The sequence below is a fragment of the Cetorhinus maximus genome, chromosome 18, assembly GCF_964194155.1.
Source record: "Cetorhinus maximus chromosome 18, sCetMax3.hap1.1, whole genome shotgun sequence".
NCBI lineage: Eukaryota > Metazoa > Chordata > Chondrichthyes > Lamniformes > Cetorhinidae > Cetorhinus > Cetorhinus maximus.
In genome coordinates, this window is record NC_135896.1 from 80209771 (window position 1) to 80233895 (window position 24125).

The 24125-nt window shown below is 45.3% G+C and overlaps 1 protein-coding gene across 3 annotated transcripts in view; it reads left to right on the plus strand.

The window, feature by feature from the left end:
• Positions 1-11482: 11482 nt before the first annotated feature.
• mta1 (metastasis associated 1) overlaps positions 11483-24125 on the plus strand; it is a 136352-nt gene continuing 123709 nt past the window's right edge. For all 3 annotated transcript variants that reach the window (XM_078563044.1, XM_078563045.1, XM_078563046.1), the window contains exon 1: positions 11483-11550. The gene's annotated coding sequence lies outside the window, so the exon portion shown is untranslated. The remainder of the gene's footprint in view (positions 11551-24125) is intronic.

A 24125-nucleotide genomic window follows, 5' to 3' on the forward strand; every position in this document is an offset into this window, starting at 1 on the left:
CCTCCCCCTCCCCCCATTCCCCCCTCCCCCTCCCCCCATTCCCCCATTCCCCCTCCCCCCATTCCCCCATTCCCCCTCCCCCCATTCCCCCATTCCCCCTCCCCCCATTCCCCCATTCCCCCTCCCCCATTCCCCATTCCCCCTCCCCCATTCCCCCATTCCCCCTCCCCATTCCCCCATTCCCCCCTCCCCTTCCCCCATTCCCCCCTCCCCCTCCCCCATTCCCCCCTCCCCCTCCCCCATTCCCCCCTCCCCCTCCCCCATTCCCCCATTCCCCCCGCCCCCATTCCCCCCTCCCCCCGCCCCCCTCCCCCCTCCCCCCGCCCCCCCTCCCCCATTCCCCCTCCCCCTCCCCCATTCCCCCCTCCCCCCGCCCCCCCCCCCTCCCCCATTCCCCCCTCCCCCTCCCCCGCCCCCCCCTCCCCCCGGCCCCCCCCTCCCCCATTCCCCCCTCCCCCTCCCCCATTCCCCCTCCCCCCGCCCCCCGACTCCACTCCCCTACCCGCCCCCCGACTCCCCTCCCCTCCCCGCCCCCCGACTCCCCTCCCCTCCCCGCCCCCCCGACTCCCCTCCCCTCCCCGCCCCCCCGACTCCCCTCCCCTCCCCGCCCCCCCGACTCCCCTCCCCTCCCCGCCCCCCCGACTCCCCTCCCCTCCCCGCCCCCCCGACTCCCCTCCCCTCCCCGCCCCCCCGACTCCCCTCCCCTCCCCGCCCCCCCGACTCCCCTCCCCTCCCCGCCCCCCGACTCCCCTCCCCTCCCCGCCCCCCCGACTCCACTCCCCTCCCCGCCCCCCGACTCCTCCCTACCGCCTCTCCCCTCACCTCCCACCGCCTGCCCTCCCCCTCGGCCCTCCCGCTCGCCCGCCCTCCCTCCCTCCTCCCCCTCGCCCCTCCCATCCTCCCTCCTATCCCCCCCCACCCTCCCCTCGCCCCCCCCACCCTCCCCTCGCCCTCCCCTCGCCCCCCCCCCACCCTCCCCTCGCCCCCCCCCCACCCTCCCCTCGCCCCCCCCCCCACCCTCCCCTCGCCCCCCCCCACCCTCCCCTCGCCCCTCCCCCTCCCCCTGCCCCTCGCCCCTCCCCCTGCCCCTCGCCCCTCCCCCTCCCCCTGCCCCTCGCCCCTGCCCCTCGCCCCTCCCCCCTCCCCCCTCCCCCCTCCCCCCTCCCCCCTCCCCCTGCCCCTCGCCCCTCCACCTCGCCCCTCGCCCCTCCACCTCGCCCCTCCCGCCTTCCCCCTCTCTCCCCCTCGCCCCTCCCGCCTTCCCCCTCTCGCCCCTCCCGCCTTCCCCCTCTCGCCCCTCCCGCCTTCCCCCTCTCGCCCCTCCCGCCTTCCTCCTCCTCGTCCCGTCCCCCCCGACTCACCTCACTCCCTTCCTCCCCTGTGTCTCGCCCACCACCCACCCTGCCCTCTCCTCCCACACTCCCCCTCCCCCTCCCCTTCCCCCCACCCGCCTGTGTATCTCTCTGGGTATCTCCTCATATTCCCTCACTATTTCCATGTCTCCCTTCATTTTCTTCCTATTTCTGTTTCTCTTGCCCTGATTATCTCTGGTATTCCCCATTTTCTCTCCTCCTCCTTTATCTCTTGTCCCCTTCCCGGCATCATTACCCACCCCCCATTTCTCCAGTCTGTCACTAATTATCTGTCACGTGTCCATCATCTGTTGGTCTCTCCATAATTTTCTTTCCAGCCCGCCCCATAATTATTTCTCTCTCCCTCAATATCTTGCTCTCTCTTTAGTTCCATCACTCACCATCAGTGTCTATCTTCCTCACAGCAACTTGTGTCCCCAGCATTATCTCTCTTTGTGCCTCCTTCATTATCTCTCTGTCTTCATTATCTCCTTCGCTTTTTATTCTCCATTAGCTCTTTCACTTTCTCATTATTTCTCCTATTATCTCATTGTAAACTTCAAATGATCTGTCTCTTGCTCATTATCTCCTTGTCTGCCCCCCTCATAATCACTGTTTTGCTCCCTCCCTCATTATTTACCATTTAATTATCCATTTCACTTTTATCATTTCTCTCCATTATTGGCTGTCCTTAATTTTCTCTATCACATCATTATTTCCGTTGTCTTCATACATTTCACTTGTCTTCCAGCTCATTCAACTTTTTTATTCAGTTATATTTCTGTCCCAAACCATGCTTCTGTTTCTCGATCTCACAGAATCACATCACAGAATCACAGTGCAGAAGAGGTCCTTCGGCCCATCGAGTCTGCACCGACACGTGAGAAACGCCTGACCTACCTACCTAATCCCATTTACCAGCACTTGGCCCATAACCTTGAATGTTATGACGTGCCAAGTGCTCATCCAGGTACTTTTTAAAGGATGTGAGGCAACCTGCCTCCACCACCCTCCCAGGCAGTGCATTCCAGACCGTCACCACCCTCTGGGTAAAAACGTTTTTCCTCACATCCCCCCTAAACCTCCTGCCCCTCACCTTGAACTTATGCCCCCTTGTGACTGACCCTTCAACTAAGGAGAATAGCTGCTCCCTATCCACCCGGTCCATGCCCCTCATAATCTTGTACACCTCGATCAGGTTGCCCCTTTGTCTTCTCTGTTCCAACGAAAACAATCCAAGTCTATCCAACCTCTCTTCATAACTTAAATGTTTCATCCCAGGCAACATCCTGGTGAATCTCCTCTGCACCCCCTCCAGTGTAATCACATCCTTCCTATAATGTGGTGACCAGAACTGCACACAGTACTCCAGCTGTGGCCTCACCAAGGTTCTATACAACTCCAACATGACCTCCCTACTTTTGTAATCTATGCCTCGATTGATATAGGCAAGTGTCCTATATGCCTTTTTCACCACCCCACTATCATGCCCCTCTGCCTTCAGAGATCTAAGGACACACATGCCAAGGTCCCTTTGTTCCTCAGAACTTCCTAGTGTCATGCCGTTCATTGAATACTTCCTTATCAAGTTACTCCTTCCAAAGTGTATCACCTCACACTTTTCAGGGTCAAATTCCATCTGCCACTTATCTGCCCATTTGACCATCCTGTCTGTAGCCTGTAGCCCAAGACACTCAACCTCATTGTTAACCACCCGGCCAATCTTTGTGTCATCTGCAAACTTACTAATCCTACCCCCCACATAGTCATCTATGTTGTTTATGTAAATGACAACTAATAGGGGACCCAGCACAGATCCCTGTGGTACGCCACTGGACACTGGCTTCCAGTCACTAAAGCATCCTTCTGTCAGCACCCTCTGTCTCCTACAACTAAGCCAATTTTGAATCCACCTTACCAAATTACCCTGTATCTCATGTGCCTTTGCTTTCTTTATAAGTCTCCCTTGTCAAAGGCTTTGCTGAAATCCATATAAACTACATCAACTGCACTCCCCACATCTACACACCTAGTCACCTCCTCAATCTCTATCTCTATCTCAATTCCCCTCTATCAATATCCCCCCGTGTCTCTGCTTCACTTTTCCATTCTCTGCACCACAACCTCCCAAGCTCTCTCCCTCCCGTGTGCACCTTGACTCCTTCATCGTGCTCCATGCCCATCCCTGCCTGCCCTCCCGAGTGCTCTGTCCCCCCTCCCGTGAGCTCCCCCCCTCCCCCCACCCTCTCCTCTCCCCTCCCCCCTCCCATGTGCATGACACCCCTGCCTGCACTTCTCTTTCTCTCCCACGTTCTCTCTGCCCCACACCACTTTCTCTCCTTGCCCTCATTCCCACATTGTCTCCGTCTTCCTCTCTTGCGTTCTCTCTGCAGCGCCCCTGCATTCTCTTTGCTCCGCCCCACTTCCTCTCTTCTCTATCCCTTGTGCTCTCTGCTGTTTCTACTGTGATCTCCGTCTCCCTTCTCCCACCTGTTCCCCGCCTCCCTTCTCCCGTGTGCTCTCTGTGCTCCGTCTCCTGCCTTCTCCCCGCCTCTGCTTTCTCTCCGCGCCCCTGCATTCTCTCCACTCCACTGCCCTGTGTTCTCTCCACTCCTTGCCCCTATTTCTCTCTCCGTTCTGCGCACCCTGCATTTTCCCCACTTGGCACCCTTGCGTCCTCCCATCTCCTGCGTTTGCCCCACTCCTCTCTGGTGCTCCTTATCTCCTCTGCACCTTTGTTATCTCTTGTTCTCTTATCCCCTGCATTCAGTCCACCCCTCTTTCCTCTCCACCCAACCTATCCTCACTCTGTCCACCAACCCTTTCTCGTATTCTCTCCAGCTACCACCTCCTCTCCTGTTCTCTTTCTGCCTATTACTCATGTCTCTTGGGCATATATCTTTCAGTTTATTACCAATCTCCTTGTGATCATACATTTTTTATTATCTGTGTTTCTACCCCCATTTCATTCTCTCTCCCTCATTGTCTCACTCCATGATTATCTCCCTTTTCCTCTCTCAATATTTCTGAGTTTTTTTTTCCGTTCTCTCGGTTTCTCTCATCTGTCTTGCCCTTTTTCTCATGATGTATATTGCTCCCAAAATACTGTATTCGTCCCCCCTCATTTCCATCTGTCTCATTATCCTTGTTTCATTGTGTCTCTGACCCTCACTATCTATCTTCCTGTCCCTCACTACCTCTCCATCTTTCCCATTGTCTCTCCCTCCCTCACGATTTCCCCTCATTACCTTTCCAGTATTATTTTCTATCCATCATTTTATTTTTCCATCACTCCTTTAATATCTTTATCCCTCATGTTTGTCTTTTTGCTACCTTATCTCCCTACCTCGTATTAACCCATTGTATCTCCTTGATCATCTGTCTTGCTATTTCTTTCTGTCTCTCCATTATCTGTTTTTCTCCTTCGTTATGTCTATTTTGCTGTCTCTCCCTCTGTCCCACTCTCTCTGCCTTTCTAATTCTATCAATAACTGATCACTCATTATCTGTCTTGTCATTGTTCATCTCTTTTGCCCCTCCATTTCGCTTATTTGTATCAATCTATTTTATCTTTTTTCTTCTGTGTGTCGCTCCTTGACCATTCACATCATTTTCTCTCTCTGCCTTTCTGTCTCTCCCTCCCTCAGTACTTCTCTGTGTCTCTCTGAAACTCTCTACAGTTTGTGTCATGTGATTATTCAGCTAGGCCCTGACTTGTGTGAGTGAACTTGGGGCTGCCTAATTAAGGATTGTGAGTTCGCATATGTGAGAGAGAGAATGGGGCAACCATGAAGTGTAAATGGGGCCACAGGAATGTGTGATGGAGGGAGAATTGGGCGTACTTGAGTGAACGTATGGAAGGAAATTGGATGCCTATATATGTTTCCTGAAAATGAAGGCACTATCTTGAGTTTGATGTTATTGTGTGGAGGGAAATTTGAGTGATGCTGTTTAGAGTTAGGAGGAGTAGACTGCATGAGGAGTCATATCCAGCACGAAGGAAGATGGTTATGGGAGGCCAATCATCTCAGCCCCAGGACATCGCAACAGTTTTTCTGAGGATAGTATGCCAGGACCGACCATCTTCAAATGCTTCATCAATGACCTTCCCTCCAACCTAAGGCTAGAACTGGGGCTATTCACTGACGATTCCACAGTGTTCTGTTCCTTTCAGAACTCCTCAGATGCTGAAACAGCCCGTGCCAACATACAGAAAGACCTGGACAGCATTCATGCTTGGTCTAATTAGTGGCATGCAACATTTGCACCATACAAGTGCCAGGTTATGACTATCTCCAACAGGAGAGAGTATAACCCCACTGCTTGGCACTCAACGACATTACCATCGTCGAATCCCCTATCATCAATGCCCAGAGAGCAGGGTAGGAGGGATAGTCACTACTGACCAGAAACTTAACTGGACCAGATCTATAAATACTGTGGCACCAAGAGCAGGTCAGAGGCTGAGAATTCTATGGTGAGTAACTCATCTTCTGACTCCCCAAAGCTTGTCAAACCATCTACAAGGCACAAGGCAGTAGCGTGATAGAATACTCTTGACCAGATGAGTGCAACTCCAATAGCACTTGAAGTTCAACATCATCCAGGACAAAGCAGCCAGCTTGATTGGCACCCAGTCACTACTTTAAACATTCACTCCCTCCACCACTGGCACTCTGTGGCTGTAGTGTGTACCATATACAAGATGCACTTCAGCAACTCCCCATTGCTTCTTTGACACAGCACCTTCCAAATTTGCTTCCTCTACCAGCTAGAAGGACAAGAGCAGCAGGTGCTTAAGAACGCTAGCACCTGCAAGTTGCGAGCCACACCACATCCTTACTTGGAAATATATCGCTGTTCCCTTGTCATTGCTGGGTCAGAATCCTGGAACTCTCTTCCTAACAGCATTATGAGAGTACCTTAGCTGCATGACTGCAGTGCATGAAGAAGTTGGCTCACTACCACCTTCTCGAGGACAGTTAGAAGTGGACAGTGATGCCCACTTCCTGTGAATGAATTACAGAAAACTTCGAGGAGAGTATGTCAGTGGTCTGTGCAGTGTGAACGTCGGGTGATGGACTGTGCACTGTCTGGGATTGTGTTATAGGAAGTGAGTAGAAATTGCATGAGTACTGGCTGTAATCTTTCAGTCTTCCCTAGACTCGGGTGGTGCCAGAGGACTGGAGAATTGCAAATGTTATGCCCTTGTTCAAAAAAGGTTGTAAGGATAAGCCCAGCAATTACAGACCCGTCAGATTAACTTCATTGGTGGGCAAGATTCTAGAAAAAAAATATTTGCGATAGAATTAGTAGTCACATGGAAAAATATGGGTTGATAAGGAAGAGCCAGCATGGATTTCTAAAGGGGAAATCGTGTTTAACTAACTTGCTGGAGTTTTTTTGAAAAGTTAACAGAAAAGGTCGATGAGGGTAATACTGTTGATGTGGTGTACATGGACTTTGAAAAGGCATTTGACACAGTGCCACACAACCGACTTGTGAGAGAAGTTATTGCTCATGGAATAAAAGGGACAGTAGCAACGTAGAGACAAAATTGGCTGAAAAATAAGAAGCAGAGAATAATGGTCAATGGATATTTTTCGGGCTGGAGGAAGGTTTGTAGTGGAGTTCCCCAGGGGTTGGTATTGGGACCCTTGCTTTTCCTGATATATATAAATGATCTAGATCTCGGTGTTCAGGGAACAATTTCAAAGTTTGTGGATGATACGAAGCTTGAGAGTATTGTGAACTGTGGGGAGGACGGTGTGGAACTTCAAGAGGTGGAGTGGGCAGATAGGTGACAGATGAAGTTCAATGAGGAGAGGAGAAGTGAGGTGATGCATTTTGGAAGGAAGAACACTCGTAAAAGGATCAAGAACGAGAGGGCATTTAAAGTGATTTGTAAAAGAAGCAAGTGTGATGCGAGAATTTTTTTTCACAGAACGAGTGGTTTGGGTCTGGAATGCACTGCCCGGAAGTGTGGTAGAGGCAGGTTCAATCAAGGCATTCAAGAGGACATTAGATGATCATTTGAATAGAAACAATGTGCGAGGGTACAGGGCAAAAGACAGGGCAATGGCACTAGGTCGTAATGTTCATTTGGAGAGCCGGTGCAGACATGATGGGCCAAATGGCCTCCTTCTGTGCTGTTAAGGTTCTGTGATTCTGTGAATGAATGTGCTGAGAGGGGAAGGTTACTTACGGGAAAGAGAATGACTTTGTGGCTCTGATTGTGTTGACAGCCTAATGGATTTCATGGCCTAGAAGGTCTTGAAAATATTGCTGAAAAAAGAGACGTGTCTAAGCTTTTCATCTTGCACTCATCAGGATGCTTGCAAGAATACCAATATAAGGGGGAAAACAACAATTTATACTGTTTGCGAAGGGAGTGCTGATTGGTTGGCAAATGGCATAGCCATGGAGCATACACCACTGATGGTGACTGACAATTAACTGCCAAGCAGTTAACTGGTCGCCAAGTGGACTCTGATTGGTACAGGTGTTGCCATGGAGAATGCACCAGTGATGGCAACTGACAGTTAACTGTCAAGCATTGTTGAAATTTAAACCAGGCAGCTTGATCCTGATTGGTTAAGGCATTGCCCTGATGAAAGAGTAAGCAAATGGCTGTCAGTTATTCTGTTTGGCTGAAACAGGCGCAATGTATGTACCAATTTAAGATTGTCAGTCGGGTTTGCAGCGTGGCACATTTGCGTGTACTGGAAGTTGCATAGATTAATACACAGGGCCCTGTTCTTTGCAGACAGAAAGAACATGTACACAAATTGCGCCTGTTTTAGCTGAACAAAAGAAGTGATAGCCATTCGCTGACTCATTCCTCAGGGCAGTGTCTTAACCAATCAGGGTCAAGCTGCCTGGTTTAAATTTCAAACAATGCTTGGCAGTTAACTGTCAGTTGCCATCAGTGGTGCATTCTCCATGACTATGCCACTTGTCAACCAATCAGCACTCTCTTCACATACAGTATAAATTGTCGTTTTCCCTTATACTGGTATTCTTGCGAGTGTCCTGATGAGTGCAAGGCAAAAAGCTTAGACGTGTCTCTGTTCAACAATACTCAAATTCTATACTATCAAATGACTAGTCTTAAATATGTTAGTAGTCCATGTTGAAATTATGGTTTGAAGGTGAAAACTTTATTATAATTAACTTGGTTATTTGTATGTATTTTTACATTGGTATCTTTTTGGATAATCCAGAGTTTTTTTTTCATCTGTCCAAGTTGGCTTCAAATCAGGATCCAAACCCATTTCAGTCTGTCCAGAATGGTCACATGGAATGGAATATGTTGCTAGTATTACTTATAATGCCCTTTGCATCTCTTCCCTCACAGTTCCCCACTACAATCAGCATTGTCCTCTTCCTCAATGAAGAAGAGGACAGAAACGCTGATGGGATATTTGGACAGGCCCCACTGCTGCACACAGTTTAGCTATCCTTTTTGTTCACTTCTACATGCCAGCTGTGGCTCAGTGGGTAGCACTGTTGCCTCTTGAGGCAGAACCTTATGGATTCAAAACCCATTTCCTGGCTTTGGTATGTAATCTGGACTGACATTTTGGTACAGTAATGAAGGAGTGCTGCATTGCTGTCTTTTACGTCAGGTGTTAAACCATATCTGCCTTCTCAGGTGGATGTAAAAAATCCAAGGCACAATTTGAAGACGAGCAGTGGGAGTTTTCCTTGTCAACATTTGTGCCTCAGCCATCGCCACTAAAACAATAATGTCATTTCTCTGTGTGGCCTTGGTGTGCATAACTTGGTTGCTATCTTTCCTACATTGGAACAGTAACTGCAGTTCAAAGTACTTCACTGGCTGTAAAGCACTTTGGGATGATCTGAGGTTTAGAAAGGTGCTTTTTCTTTTTTAATAATGGTCTTCCTGTCATCTCTCTCAAACCATGTTGGGTCTAAGCAAAGGTTCAAGGTCTTAATATTACAAGACAGTTTTTTTTTGCTCAAAAAGCATTGTTTGAGTTATGGAACATGGACTTGCATTTAATTTAGCACTTTTCACATTTTTGAGATGTTCTCAAGCACATCCCGCCCAATGAATTACTTTAGAAATACAGTAATCTATCATGTGGCAACCGCAGGGACTAATTTGAGCACAACATTATCTCTCAAACAGCAAATGAAATAAATGACCAGTTAGCCTAGTCCACAACGATAGGGCCTTTAGCTTACTTAGGAACATACGAATTAGGAGCAGGAGGAGGCCACTCGGCCCCTCGAGTCTTCTCCACCATTCAAGGATATCATGGCTAATATGATTGTAAACTCAACCCCACATTCCTGCCTACCCCCAATAACCTTTCACCCCCTTGTTAATCAAGAATCTATCTATCTCTGCCTTAAAAATGTTCAGACTCTGCTTCCGTCACTTTTTGAGGATGCGCGTTCCAAAGACTCATGACTCCCCTGAGAGAAAAAATTTCTCCTCATCTGTCTTAAATGAGCGACCCCTTATTTTTAAACAGTGACCCCTAGTTCTAGATTCTCCCACAAGAGGAAAAATCCTCTCCACATCCACCCTGTCAAGACCCCTCAGGATCTTGAAGGTTTCAGTTAAGTCGCCTCTAACTCTTCTAAATTCCAGTGGATACAAGCCTAACCTGTCCAACCTTTCCTCAGAAGTCAACCCACCCATTCCTGGTATTAGCCTAGTAAACCTACTCTGAACTGCTAATACATTTACACCTTTCCTTAAATAAGGAGACCAGTACAGTACACAGTACTGGTTTTTAATGTCCAGTAATGCAGCATTCCTCAGTATTGTTCTGAACTGTCAGTATATTTTTGGTATTTCAGGTTCTGGTATAAGTTTTGAACCCACTGCCCTTTAATTCAATGTGCTAAGTTGAGTCCTGTACCTAGCTATGTGTGTCTGCATGTACTGCTACTCAATCATTGAAGTCTACATTCTGGACGCCCCTCACTAAACCCCTCCACTACTTCTTGTCAACTGTGGCTCAATTGGTAGCACCCTTACTTCTGGGTCACAAGGTTTCAGGTTCAAGTCTCACTCCACGGTTTAAGCACAGCAATCAAAGCTAACACTCCAGTTCAGCACTGAGGGCATATTGCACTGTCGGAGATGTTGCCTTTTGGATGAGACACTAAACCAAGGCCCTATCTGCCTGCTTGGGTGGATGTAAAAGATCCCGTGGCACTATTTTGAACAGGAATAGAGGAGTTAACCCGCTGGCCAATATTTATCCCTCAATCAACATCACAGAAATAGATCATCTGGTTATTATCATATTTCTATTTGTGGGGGGTTGCTGTGCACAAATTGGTTGCCACTTTTCCTACATTACAACTGTGACCACACTTAAACTACTTCATTGGCTGTTAAACACTTTGAGACATCTGGTGGTCATGTAAAGTATTATATAAATATAAGTTTTTTTTTCTTCCTTCCTTTAAGACCCTCCTTGAAACCTACCCCACCCCCACCCCCAATTTGGCCAAGCCGTCAGTCATCCTTAATATCCCCTCCATTGTCATGGTATTTCTGAAGCGACCTGGTGCATTTTTCTATTAAAGAGGCCATATAATGCAAGATGTTCTTGTGTAATGTGAGCAAGAACTGGACCTGGTGAGCACTATCAGAACCTGTTGTTGTCAAATAGGGAATTGGGTTTGAAGCTGATTCCAGAACACATGTGCATAATTCTAACTGTTCTGAGCCTCAGAAGCCACAGCAACAAAATGTTCTGTCAATTGTCACTAGATATAAAGACATCACTAAGTTTAAAGCAGTCACAGCTACTGAGCAGTTGAGCATTGAGGTTATGTTTCCTCAACCCATTTTTGGATCCTGAAGCATTGATGTAATGGAAGCCCTCCCAACTAAACCAGAAGATGGCTTGTTACAATCCAAGATATGATTACAGCTTTGAAGTGTTTTATTTGAGTTGCGATGGAATAACCCAATGGTGATTCTTGTCACATGATGTAGCTCATCTGGGATTTTCCATAAAATTATTCAGGCAAATCTTTGTAGTGCTGCACTTCTAAATGTTCGCAAGCTAGATGTTCAGTTGGATGTGCAAGTAGCTGGCTTTGCCCTTCTCTGAGTAAGAATTATTTTTATTTCGCAGATTACGTCTTTTTTGAAAATTCTTCAAGCAATCCATTCTTGATAAGAAGAATAGAGGAACTGAACAAGGTAATAATCTGCAAGTTGAAATTCTGTTGCATTAGCAAGCTTCACTATCAGCTTTTAGATGATCTGTGCAGTGTTATGGTCTTTCAATGCTGCATATTCCAGGTGTAAACAAGAATATTACTGTAGTCCTTTAAAGACTTACAAAATTTCTAAACTTTCTAAGAGTTTAATCATTACAGCAGATTTACTATCAATGCTCCTTTAACTATGCACATCTGAAGTGGAAGCATCATGATTTGTCCTGCACACACTCAATACCATGGCTAACTAAAGAAGTTAAAGATAGTATCAAATTAAGTGAAACAGCGTATAATTCTGCAAAGATGAGTGGCAGGTCAGAAGATTGGACAGAATATAAAGAACAGCAAAGAATGACAAAAAGATTAACAAGGAGGGAAAAATTAGAGTACAAGAGAAAGCTGGCTAGAAATATAAAAACAGTAAGAATATTTAAAAAGGAAAAGTGGAAGTAAAGTGAGCTTTGGTCCTCTAGGGAGTGAGAATGTCTAATTTATAATGCAAAATAAGGTAATGGCAGATGAATTGGACAGATGTTTTGCATCTGCCTTCATTGAAGAGGATACATAGAACATGCCAGAAGTAATTGTGAATCAGCAGGTGAAAGGGTTGGATGAACTTAAAACAATTACAATCACCAGGGAAAGGGTACTGAGAAAATTATTAGAACTATAAGCTGACAAGTCCCAGGTCCTGATGGACTTCATTCTAGGGTCTTAAAAGAAGTGGCTGCTGAGAGAGTAGATGCATTGGTTTTAATTTTCCAAAATTCCCTAGATTCGGGAAAGGTCCCATCAGATTCAAAAATAGCAAATGTGACTCCTCTATTCAAGAAAGGAGGGAGACAGAATGGTAGAAACTTCAGGCCGGATCAACTTGCTATCTCTCGTAGGGAAATTGTTGGAATCTATTATTAAGGAGATTTAAAACAGGGCACTTAGAAAATTTCAGTGCAATCAGGCAGAGTCAACATGGTTTTACAAGATGTGTTGGCAAGATGTGATGAATGGAGTGCCACAGGGATCAGTGCTGAAGCCTCAACTATTTACAATTTATATCAAAGACTTGGATGAAAGGACTGAATGCCTGATTGATAAATTTGCTGATGACACAAAGATAGGTAGGAAAGTAAGTTGTGAAGAGGACGTCAGGAGTCTGCAAAGGGACATAGATAGCTAAGTGAGTGGGTAAAAATTTGGCAGATGGAATATAATGTGGAAAAATGTGAACTTGTCCACTTTGGCGGAAAGAATAGAAAAGGAGCATATTATTTTAATGGAGAGAGATTGCAGAACTCTAAGGTACAGAGGAATCTGAGCGTCCTGGTACATGAATCAGGAAATGTTAGTATGCAGGTACAGCAAGTGATTAGGAAGGCAAATGGAGTGTTGGCATTCATTACAAGGGGAACGGAATGTAAAAGTAGGATGTTTTGCTACAGTTGTAAAGGGCATTGGTGAGACCACATCTAGAGTACTGTGTACAGCTTTGGTGTCCTTGTTTAAGAAAGGATATAAATGCATTAGAAAAGCAGTTCAGAGAAGGTTCACTTGACTGACACCAGGGGTGGGTGCTTATCCTCCGAGGAAAGGTTGGACAGGCTGGGCCTGTATTCTTTGAAGTTTAGAAGAATGAGAGATGATCTTATTGAAACATAGAAGATCCTGAGGGGACTTGACAGGGTGAATGTTGAAAGGATGTTTCCTCTAGTGGGAGAAACTAAAACCACGGAATACAGTTAAAAAATAAAGGATCTCCCAGTTAAGACGGAGATGAGAAGAAATTCTTTCTCTGGAGTCATGAATCTATGGAACTCTTCCCCAGAAAGGGGTTGAGGCAGGGTCAGTGAATATTTTTATGATAGAGGTAAATAGATTCTTGACTAACAAGTGAGTCAAAGGTAATGGGGGTGTGGGTAGGTGGAATGTGGAGTTGAGGCCACAATCTGATCAGCGATGATCTTATTGGATGGTGGAGCAGGCTCAAGGGGCCAGATGGGCTACCCCTGCTCTTAATTTGTATGTTTGTATGGAGGACCTCAATGTCCCTCACCAAAAGCGGCTTGGTAGAGGCGGGACTGACCGAGCTTGCTGAGTCGTCAATTACATAGATGCCAAACTGGGCTTATAGCAGAACCAATAAGAGGAAATGCACATTTTTAAATTTGTTCCTGGAATGTGAGAGTCGCTGGCAAGGCTAGCATTTGTTATCTATCCCTAATTGTCCTTGAGAAGGTGATGGTGAGCCACCTTCTTGAACTGCTGCAGACCATCTGGTGTAGGTACACCCACAGTGCTGTTTGGAAGGGAGCTCCAGGTTTTTGGCTCAGTGATGGTGAAGGAACGGCGATATAGATCCAATTCAGTCTGATTTGTGGTTTGGAGGGGAGTTTACAAGTGTGTTGTTGCCATGCAAACACCAGGTGCCCATTACTTTCTAGCCGATAAAGATTGTGGGTTGAGAAGACGCTTTTGAAGAAGCATTTGTGAGCTGCTGCAGTGCATCTTTTAGATGGTATGCATTGCTGCCACTGAGCGCTAGTGGTGGAGGGTGTGAATGTTTAAGGTGTTGATCAGGAGTGCTGCTTTGTTCTGGAAGATAATAAGCTTCTTGAGTGTTTTAGGAGCCACACTCATCCAGGCAAGTGGAGAGTATTCCATCACACTCCTGATTTGTGCCTTGTAGATGGTGGACAGGCTTAGGGGAGTCAGGAGGTGAGTTACTCACCGCAGAATTCTCAGCCTCTGACCTGCTCTTGTAGCCACAGTATATGGCTAGTCCAGATAAGAACCTGATCAATGACAACCTGCAGGATCTTGATGACAGGGGATTCAGTGATGGTAATGTCAAGGGGGGATGATTATATTTTCTCTTGTTGGAGATAGTCATTGATCGGCACTTGTGTGGTGCATTTGTTACTTGACCTCATCAATCTATCTGTCACAGATGCATCTATCCATGAAAATAATGGTAGGAATAACCAGCACACAGTCTTTGTTGAGACAGAGCCCTTTCTTTGCACTGAGGACACCTTTGGATAGATTGAGAACAGATCAGGTCAAAACTGATTTGCTTGTAGGCCATCAACAGGAGCAGAATTATATTGCACTACAAGCTTCAACCTCATGGCATGGCATATCCCTCTACCATTATCAAGTCAGGGGACAAACCCTGGTTCAGTAAGGAGTGTAGGAGAACACACCAGGAGTAGCACCAGGTGTATCTAAAAATGAGGAGCCAACCTGGTGAAGCTACAGCACAGAACAACATGCATTCTGAACAGTGGGAGCAACATGTTTTTGACAGAGCTCAGAGAACCACAACCAACGGACCAGATCAAAGCTCTGCAGTCAACGGTGAAGCATTTGTTACCATCTTCAGAAGTGCTGATCCTCCTGAGGTCACCAGAATCATAGATGCCAGTCTTCAGCCAAGTTGATTCACTTCACAGGATATCAAGAAACGGTGAGCACACAGAATGGGCCTATGGGCCCTGACAACATTGATTATAGTGCTGAAGAGTTGTGTTCCAAAGCTAGTCCATCGCTAACCACACCTGTTCCTGTATAGCTACAACACTGGCATCTGCCTGACAACATGGAAAATTGCCTTCGTAAGTCCTGTCCAGAAAAAGCAGGACAAATCCAAGCTGGCCAATTACTGCCCCATCAGTCTTACCAGTAAAGAGATTGATGGGGTCATTGATGGTGCTATGGTGTAGCACTTTACCAACTAGTAAATAGCTCATTGATGCCCCAGGCCCAATCATTTTCAGCTGCTTCAGCAATTACTTTCCCTCCATCATAAGGTCAGAAGTGGGATGCTCGATGATGATTTCACAGTGTTCACAACCATTCGCAACTGCTCAGATACTGAAGCATTCCGTGTCCACATACAGCAAGACCTGAACAACATTCAGGCTTGGGCAGATAAGTAGCAAGTAACATTTGTGTCACTGCAAGTCCCAGGTAATAATTACATCCCCTTGATATTCAATGGAATTACCATTGTCCATTTCTCCCCATTATCTATATCCTTATGGGGCAGGCACCATTGACTAGGAACTGAACTGAGCCAGCCATATAAAAAGTTCGGCTACAACAGCAGGACAGAAATTGGAAATTCCATGGGCAAGAGATCCACGTGTTTACTCTCCATAGTCTTTCCAACATCTACAAGGCTGAAATCAGGAATGTGTTGGAATACTTTCCATTTGTTTGGATGAGTGCTTCTGCAACAACAATCAAGAACCTTGACACCATACAGGACAAAGCAGCTCACTCACCACTCTAATCAAGCACTTCCTCCACCAGTGGCGTACTGTGGCTGCCATGTATACGATCTACAAGATGCATCACCCAAACTTGCAACCTATAACACCTAGAAGGACAAGGACATCAGGGGCATGGGGGATACCACCTGCTGCAAGTTCCCCTCCAATTCACACATCATCCTGACTTGGAAATATACTGTTGCTCTTCCATTGTTAATTGGTCAAAATCCTGGAATTCCTCCCTGAACAGCACTGTTCACCACAAAGACTGCAGCAGTTCAAGAAGGTGGCTCATCACCACCTTCATAAGGCCAATTAGGGATGGGCAATAAATGATGACCTTGCTAGCGACACCCAAAATGCTGTGAATGAACTTCAAAGCCAAGGCCCTTATAGGCAGGGACATATGCAGCAGTGTCATGAAGACCAGAAGAGAGGAAGTTGAAATTTTGAGATGGCGTTGTAGAGGAAGTTGTTTCTCTTTGAAAGGCAACAGGGTGATCATGTCGGGAGAGAGTGGGGAAGAGGCAGTACGTGAATTGTTCCTTGGGGGAACCAGCACAGACATGATGGGCCGAATGGCCGCCTCCTGTGCTGCAATGATCTATGATTCTAAAAGGTCAGAATTGAAGGAGCATAGAGATCTCAGGCTTGTAGGGCAGAAGGAGGTTGGAGATATGGAGGGGTGGGGCCGTGGAGGGATTTGAAAACAAGGTTGAGGATTTTTAAATTGATGTTGGACTTGTGCTTGCTGATCTACAGTGGTTTCAAGGCTGATGGCTGAACAAGACTTAGTGTCTTGATATGGGCAGCAAAGATTGGTAATTTACGAGAGTGAGAATTGAAGGCTGGGCAGGAACGCATTGGAAGCATCAAGTTTAAAGGCAACAGAGGCATTAATGAGGGTTTCAGCCACAGATGAGCTAAGGCAGGGTGGGAGTTACCAATGTAACTGAGAGAAATAGGCAGGCTCGATGATGGAGCAAATATATGTTTGGAAGCTCATCTCAGAGTCAAGTACAACTTTAAGGTTAGGAAATGGTCTGGCTCAGTTTCAAACAGTTGCCAGGGAGAGGGATGGAAATGCTAGTCAGGGAATGGAAGGTAGAATATGGGAGGCTGTCCAGGAGAGCACAGGAATAGTCAAGTCAGGAGGTAACAAAGCCATGGGTTAGGGTTTCAGCAGCAGATAAACTGAGGTAAGTTTGGAATTGGATAATGTTGCAATGGTGAAAGTAGGCATCTTATTGATGCCCCGAAAATGTGGCCGGGAGCTCGATCATCTTGGAGACAAATACAACTCCAAGGTTGTGAACGATCTGGCTCAGCCTCTGACAGTGGCCAAGGAGGGATTGGAATATGAGCTTAGGGCATGGATACTGAAGGCAATGGCTCTAGCCTTCCCAATATTTAGTTGGAGGAAATTTCTGCTTATCCAGTACTTTGTTGGAAAAGCAGTGTGACAGATCAGAGGCAGTGCAGAGGTCAAGAGAGGAAGTAAGGTAGAGCTGAGTGTCATCAAAATACATGTCGAACCTGTTGCCATCAGCATGGACTGGGGATTGGTTCTGGAACCTTCTCGAGTGTATAATATAGCCAGTGATTGGGTAACCACACCTTGACTTGCCCCTCTGACACCACCTCCTCCTTTGTTTGGCCGATCCAATAAAATATTGGGACGATTGAAGCCATTGTCTTTGGTCCTCATGCTAAACTCTTTTCCCCATCTAATGACTCCATCCTTCCCTCTCTGACAAAAGTCTGAGACTGAACAAGACAGTTTGCAACAATGGTATCATGTTTGAACCTGAGCTGACCTTCCAACCACATCTGGCCTGTCACCAAGATGGGTTACTTTCAGCTCTGTAACATCGCCGGTCTCCGAATCTGCCTCAGCCCATCTGCCGCTGAGCCACCTGTCTACGCCTTTGTTACCTCAAGATTAGAATATTCAAGACTCTTCTGGTCAGCTTGCCATCTTCCACCCTTCATAAACCTGAGCTCATCTAAAGCTCTGTTGCCCATATCTGAACTTGCACCAGGTCCCATTCACACTCTGCCCCTGTACTTTCTCATCTGTTACATCTTCTGGTCCAGCAATACCTCAGTTTTAAAATACTTATCTTTGTTTTTAAGTTGCTCCTTGGCCTCACCCTTGCCTATCTGTAACTTTCTCTGGCCCTACAACTCTCTGAGATCAATGTGCATCTCCAATTTTGGAATAAGGGCAAAATATTGCAGATGGTGGAGATCTGAAATAAAAAACAGAAAATGCTGGAAAAACTCAGCAGGTCTGGCAGCATCTGTGGAGACAGAAACAGAGTTCACGTTTCGAGTCCAATATGACTCTTCTTCGGAACTCTTCGGAATTCCAATTTTGGAATTTTGTGCATCCCTGATTTTAATTTGGGTACAAGATGCTCAAGGTTGGGAAATAAATATTTCAAGGTACTTAACATTTTGGAAAGACAAATAGAATGGCGAAGGAGATGGGGTAGCCCTGATAGTAAATGATGACATTAGCGACAAAGTATCTGGCTTCAGAAGATCATGAAGTGGAATCAGTATGGGTGGAAATCAGGAATAGCAACAGTCAGAAAGCACTGGTGGGAGTTCTTTATAGGCCTCCTAACAGTGGTTGTAACATTGGAAACAGCATTAAACAAGAAATTATTGGAGCTTGTAACAAAGGCAATGTAATAATTGTGGGGGACTTTAATCTTCATATAGACCGGGACAATCAAATTGACAAGAATGGTCCAGAAGATGAGTTTGTAGAATGTTTTGGAACAATACATTGTGGAACTGACTAGGGAAAAAGCTATCTTAGATCTAGTATTGTGTAATGAAGCAGGGTTAATCAGTAATGCCATGGCAAAAGTTCCACTGGGAAATAGTGATCATATTCCCATTGAATTTCATGTTAAGTTTGAAAGTGACATACCCCAATCACAAACAAGAACCTTAAACTTAAACAAAGCCAATTACTTAGGTATGAAGGGAGAGCTGGCTAAAGTTGATTTAGTTAAATGGACTACAAGGTATAGCAATAAATAAACAGCAGGTAACATTTAAAGAAACAATTCAGAATGTTCAGCCAAAATATATTCCATTGAAAAACAAAAACTTAATAAGACAGACCCATCCGCGGCTCACCCAGGAAGTTAAGAAACGTAATTGATTAAAAGAAGAGGCTTATAAGATTTGTTATGACTGGGGTGGGATTGAGCCCCACTACTCCTCAGGCAGCACCATTAGTTTAAAAGTTTAATTCACTCACCAAAATGGCGAATTATTTTCCTTCGTTACTGTTAGACCCAGGATAAAAGAGACTTTAACTTGGTTTCTTTCAATAAACTCAGAATGATTGATTTATTATAAGCAAAACATTTTTAAAAACAAGTTGGAAGAACTGGTCAACGCACAATTGTACTCTGGAAGTACAACTATCTATCCCTTTTAAAAATACCCGAGCATGCACACACACACAAACAAACAAAGGACAAAGAAATGGGGTCTTTCTGCAGAGATGGGCTTTAGAGGATAGGAGTTCTCAAAATAAAGGATAAAGGTCGCAGGGTCTTGACGCTGTCGATCTGGAGCTCCCTCATGTGGTCCCGGTAGACGTTTGGAGGTTCTCACCAATGGAGCTCCGCCCTGGCATAAAATATAACTGGGTCAATCCCTCTTCTCAGCCTCTCAGCTTTGTGAAAAAACAGACAAACTCCAATGAGCTAAGGATTCTTAGCTGGATACTGCCAGCAACTTTATTTCAGGCAAGAAGGTGAGTTGGGTAGCTTATACATTCTCAGTTCAATCCCAACTGAACAAGTCTAAAATTTAAAGCTCATCCCAGTCACGTGATTTACTGTAACTCACTAGCTTTTTGCCTTTAAACCAGTTTTCTTTTGCCATCAATTAAAAGTAACTGCAATGCAAACAAGCACACAGCTCTTTCCCCTCTCGAGGACCATGCTAATCAGGTGATTTCTTGGAAAAGGCATGCTTGTTGACAATTTCAAGGTGAACTTATGACTTTTTAAAAAAAACACTGCAGGTCAGCATCCAAAGGTCCAAATAATGCAATATCTTTTCATATTTAAAAAGAAAAGTCCAGTTCATGAAGATATGGCTTTCCCAACAGGTTGCAAATAATAGTAGCAAGTCTGAGGACTGGGTGTGTTTTAGAAATCAACAAAGGACCACCAAAAAGTTGATTAAAAAGGGAAAAATTAGAATATAAGTGTAAACTAGCCAGCAATATAACAACAGATTGCAAAATTTTTTATAAGTATATAAAAAGAGAGTAGCTAAAATAAACATTGGACTCTTAGAAGCAGAGACAGGAGAAATTATCATGGGATTGAAGAAATGACAGAGGCATAGAACAAATGCCCTGTGTCTGCCTTCACAGTACCCAAGTTGCATACCAGAAATAGAGGGTAACCTAGAGTTTAAAAAGTGTGAGAAAGCTCAGCAATTAATATCAGCAGAGAAAAAGTATTGGTGAAACTTAATGGAGAAAAATCCGACAAATCTCTGCTGCCTGATGGCTTGCATCCTAAGGTTCTAAAAGAGATAGTTACAGAGGTAGTTGATACATTAGCTATGATTTTCCAAAATTCCTTAGATTCAGTAACGGTCCCATCAATTTTGAAGTTGGGAAATGTAATACAGGTTTTAAAGAAAGGAGAGAGAGAGAGAAAACAGAGAACAACAGGCCAGTTAGCCTAACATCAGCTATTGGGAACATTCTGGAATCTATTATTAAGGACGTCTTAACAATGTATTTAGAAAAGCATAGTATGATTAGAACAAATCAACATGGTTTTACAAAAGAGAAATCCTGTTTGAGAAATCTATTAGAATTTTTTGAGGATATATCTGGTAGAGAAGATAAAGGGGGACCAGCAGATGTAGTATATCTGGATTTCCAAATGGCATTCGATAGGGTGCCACACAAAAGGTTAATAGGCAAGATAAGGGCCCACAGAGTTGGAGGTAATATATTAGTACGGATAGAGGTTTGGTTAATGGACAGGAATCAAAGAGCGGACACAAACAGGGCATTTTCAAGTTCGAGTGGAGTGCCACAAAGATCAGTGCTGGGGCCTCAGCTATTTACAATTTATGTTAATGACTTACATGAAGAAACAAAGAATAATGATCTAAGTTTACTGATCACACCAAGTTAGGTGGCAAGATAAGCTGTGGGGAAGACACAGGCTGCAGAGAGAAATAGACAGGTTAAGTGAGTGGGCAACAAGATTTCACAGTATCACAGTATATTTACAGTGCAGAAGGGGGCTATTTGGCCCATTGAGTCTGCACTGGCTCTCCGAAAGAGCATTCCACCTCGTCCCACTCCCCTGCCTTATCCCCGTAACCTTGCACATTCTCTCTTTTCAGGTAGCAACCCAATTCCCTTTTGAATACCTCGATCGAACCTGCCCGCACCACCCTTTTCAGGAAGTTTGTTCCAGACTCCAACCACCCTCTGGGTGAAAAAGTTTTTCCTCACATCACATTTACTTCTTTTGCCAATTATTTTGAATCTGTGCCTCTGGTTCTTGATCTACTCCTGAGTGGGAAAAGTTTTTCACTATTTACTCTGTCTATACCCCTCAGGATCTTGAATACCTCTATCAAGTCTCCTCTCAGCCTTCTTTTCTCCAAGGAAAACAGCCCCAACCTCTCCAATCTATCCTCATAGTTACAGCTGTTTATCCCTGGAATAATTCTTGTGAATCTCCTCTGTACTCTCTCCAAAGCCTTCACATCCTCCTTCAAGTATGGCGCCCAGAACTGGATGCGGTACTCCAGATGAGGCCTAACTAATGTCTTATACAAGTTTAACATGACCTCCTTACTCTTGTACTCAGTGCCCCTATTAATAAAGCCTAAGATACTATATGCTTTATTAACTGCTCTCTCAACATGCCCTGCCATCTTCAATGACCTATATACATACACACCGAGGTCCCCCTGTTCTTGCACCTCCTTTAGAGGCTCTCCCTTTATTTTGGACTGTCTCGCCATATTTTTCCTGCCAAAACAAATCACCTCATGGTTCTCTGCATTGAATTTCATCTGCCACTTGTCTACCCAATCCACCATGTCTACGTCCTTTTGAAGTTCAAGACTATCCCCATCATAGTTGACAACATATCCAACCTTCGTATCATCTGTAAATTTTGAAATCATGCCCTGAACACCAGTCTAGGTCATTCATATATATCAGGAAGAGCAAGGGTTCCAACACCCCTGGGGAACTCCACTACAAACCTTCCTCTAATCTGAAAAACAACCATTTATCACTACTTTCCTGTCACTCAGCCAATTTCTTATCCAAGTACCTACTTTCCCTTTTATTCCATGAACTTGAATTTTGCACATAAGCCTGTTGTGTGGCACTGTATCAAATGCCTTTTGAAAATCCATATACACCACATCAACTCGTTTCCCTTATCAACCTTCACTGTTACCTCCTCAAAAAATTCCAGTAAGTTAGTTAAACATGATTTTCCCTTAATGAATCCATGCTGGCTTTCCTTAATTATCCTGCACTTGTCTAAGTGACTATTGATTTTATCCCGTATTATAGTTTCCAGAAGTTTCCCTACCACTGAGGTCAAACTGACTGGTCTGTAGTTGCCAGCTTTATCTTTGTACTGCTTTTTGAACAAGGGTGCAACATTTGCAGTTCTCCAGTCCTCTGGCATCTCCCCTGTGTCTAAGGAAGACTGGAAGATTATCACTAGTGCCTTGGCAATTTCCACTCTCACTTCCATCAGTACTCTTGGATGCATCTCATCCGGTCCTGGTAGCTTATCTATTTTAAGTAAAGATAGCCTTTCCAACAGTAAGTTCTTCTAGTATACCAGTTATCTCCTCTCTCACCTCGACCTGGGTAGGTCCTTGGGATGTGGACTTTGCTGGCTTGGCCAGCATTTATTGACCCACCCCTAATTGCCCTTGAGAAAGTGATGGTGAGCTGCCTTCTTGAACTGCTGCAGTCCATGTGGTATAGGTACACCCACAGTGCTGTTAGGGAGAGAGTTCAGGATTTTGTGACAGTGAAGGAACAATGATATATTTCCAATTCAGGATGGTGAGTGGCTTGGAGGAGAACTTGCAGGTGGTGGCATTCCCATCTGCCTGCTGCCCTTGCCCTTCTAGATGGTAGTGGTTGTGGGTTTGGAAGGTGCTGTCTAAGGAGGCTTGGTGAGTTCCTGCAGTGCATCTTGTAGATGGTGCACACTGCTGTCACTGTTTGCCGGTGGTGGAGGGAGTGAATGTTTGTGGATGTGGTGCCAATCAAGTGGTCTGCTTTGTCCTGGATGGTGTCAAGCTTCTTGAGTGTTGTTGGGGCTGCACTCATCCAGGCAAGTGGAGAGTATTCCATCACACTCCTGACTTGTGCCTTGTAGATGGTGGACAGGCTTTGGGGCGTCACAGGATTCCTAGCCTCTGACTTGCCCTTGTAGCCGCAGTATTTATATGGCTAGTCCAGTTCAGTTTCTGATCAATGGTAGCCCTCAGGATGTTGATATGAGGCTACAAGATTGAAGATGGTGTATAATGTGAAGGAGTGTGAAGTTATTCACTTTGGTTGAAAGAATAGAAAAGCTGAATATTTTTTGAAAGATGTGAAAGATGTAAATGCTAATGTCCACATAGACTTGGGTGTGCTCGCACAAGGAGAGCAGAAATTTAGCATGCCAATATAGCAAGCATTTACGAGTCAAATGGCATGTTGGCCTTTATTGTAGAGGGGTTGGAATACAGGAATAAAAGAAGTCTTGTTACAATTGTACGGGGCTTTGGTGAATCTGTGCTTGAGGGTTATTTGAGCCCCTGACAGATAGAGAAGCTGCTTTGTGTTCTGTTGAACTTCACCTTTGGTGAAATCATATCTGGAATATTGTGTGCAGTTTTGGCCTTCATATTTAATGAAGGATATATTTGCATTGGAGGTAGTACAGTGAAGGTTCACTAAATTGGTACCTGAGATGAGGGGGTTGTCTTATAATGGGAGGCTGAGTAAATTAGGCCTATATTCTCTGGAGTTTAGAAGAGTGGGGAGGGGATTTCCTTGAAACATACAAGATTCTGATGGAGCTTGATTTGGGTAGACGCTGAGACATTGTTTCTGCTGGTCGAGGAATATACAATATGGGGGCACAGTCTCAGAATAAGGGCTGATCATTTAGGACTGAGATGAGGAGAAATGACTTCACCGAAATGATTGTGAATCTTTAGAATTCTCTACCCCAGAAGGTTG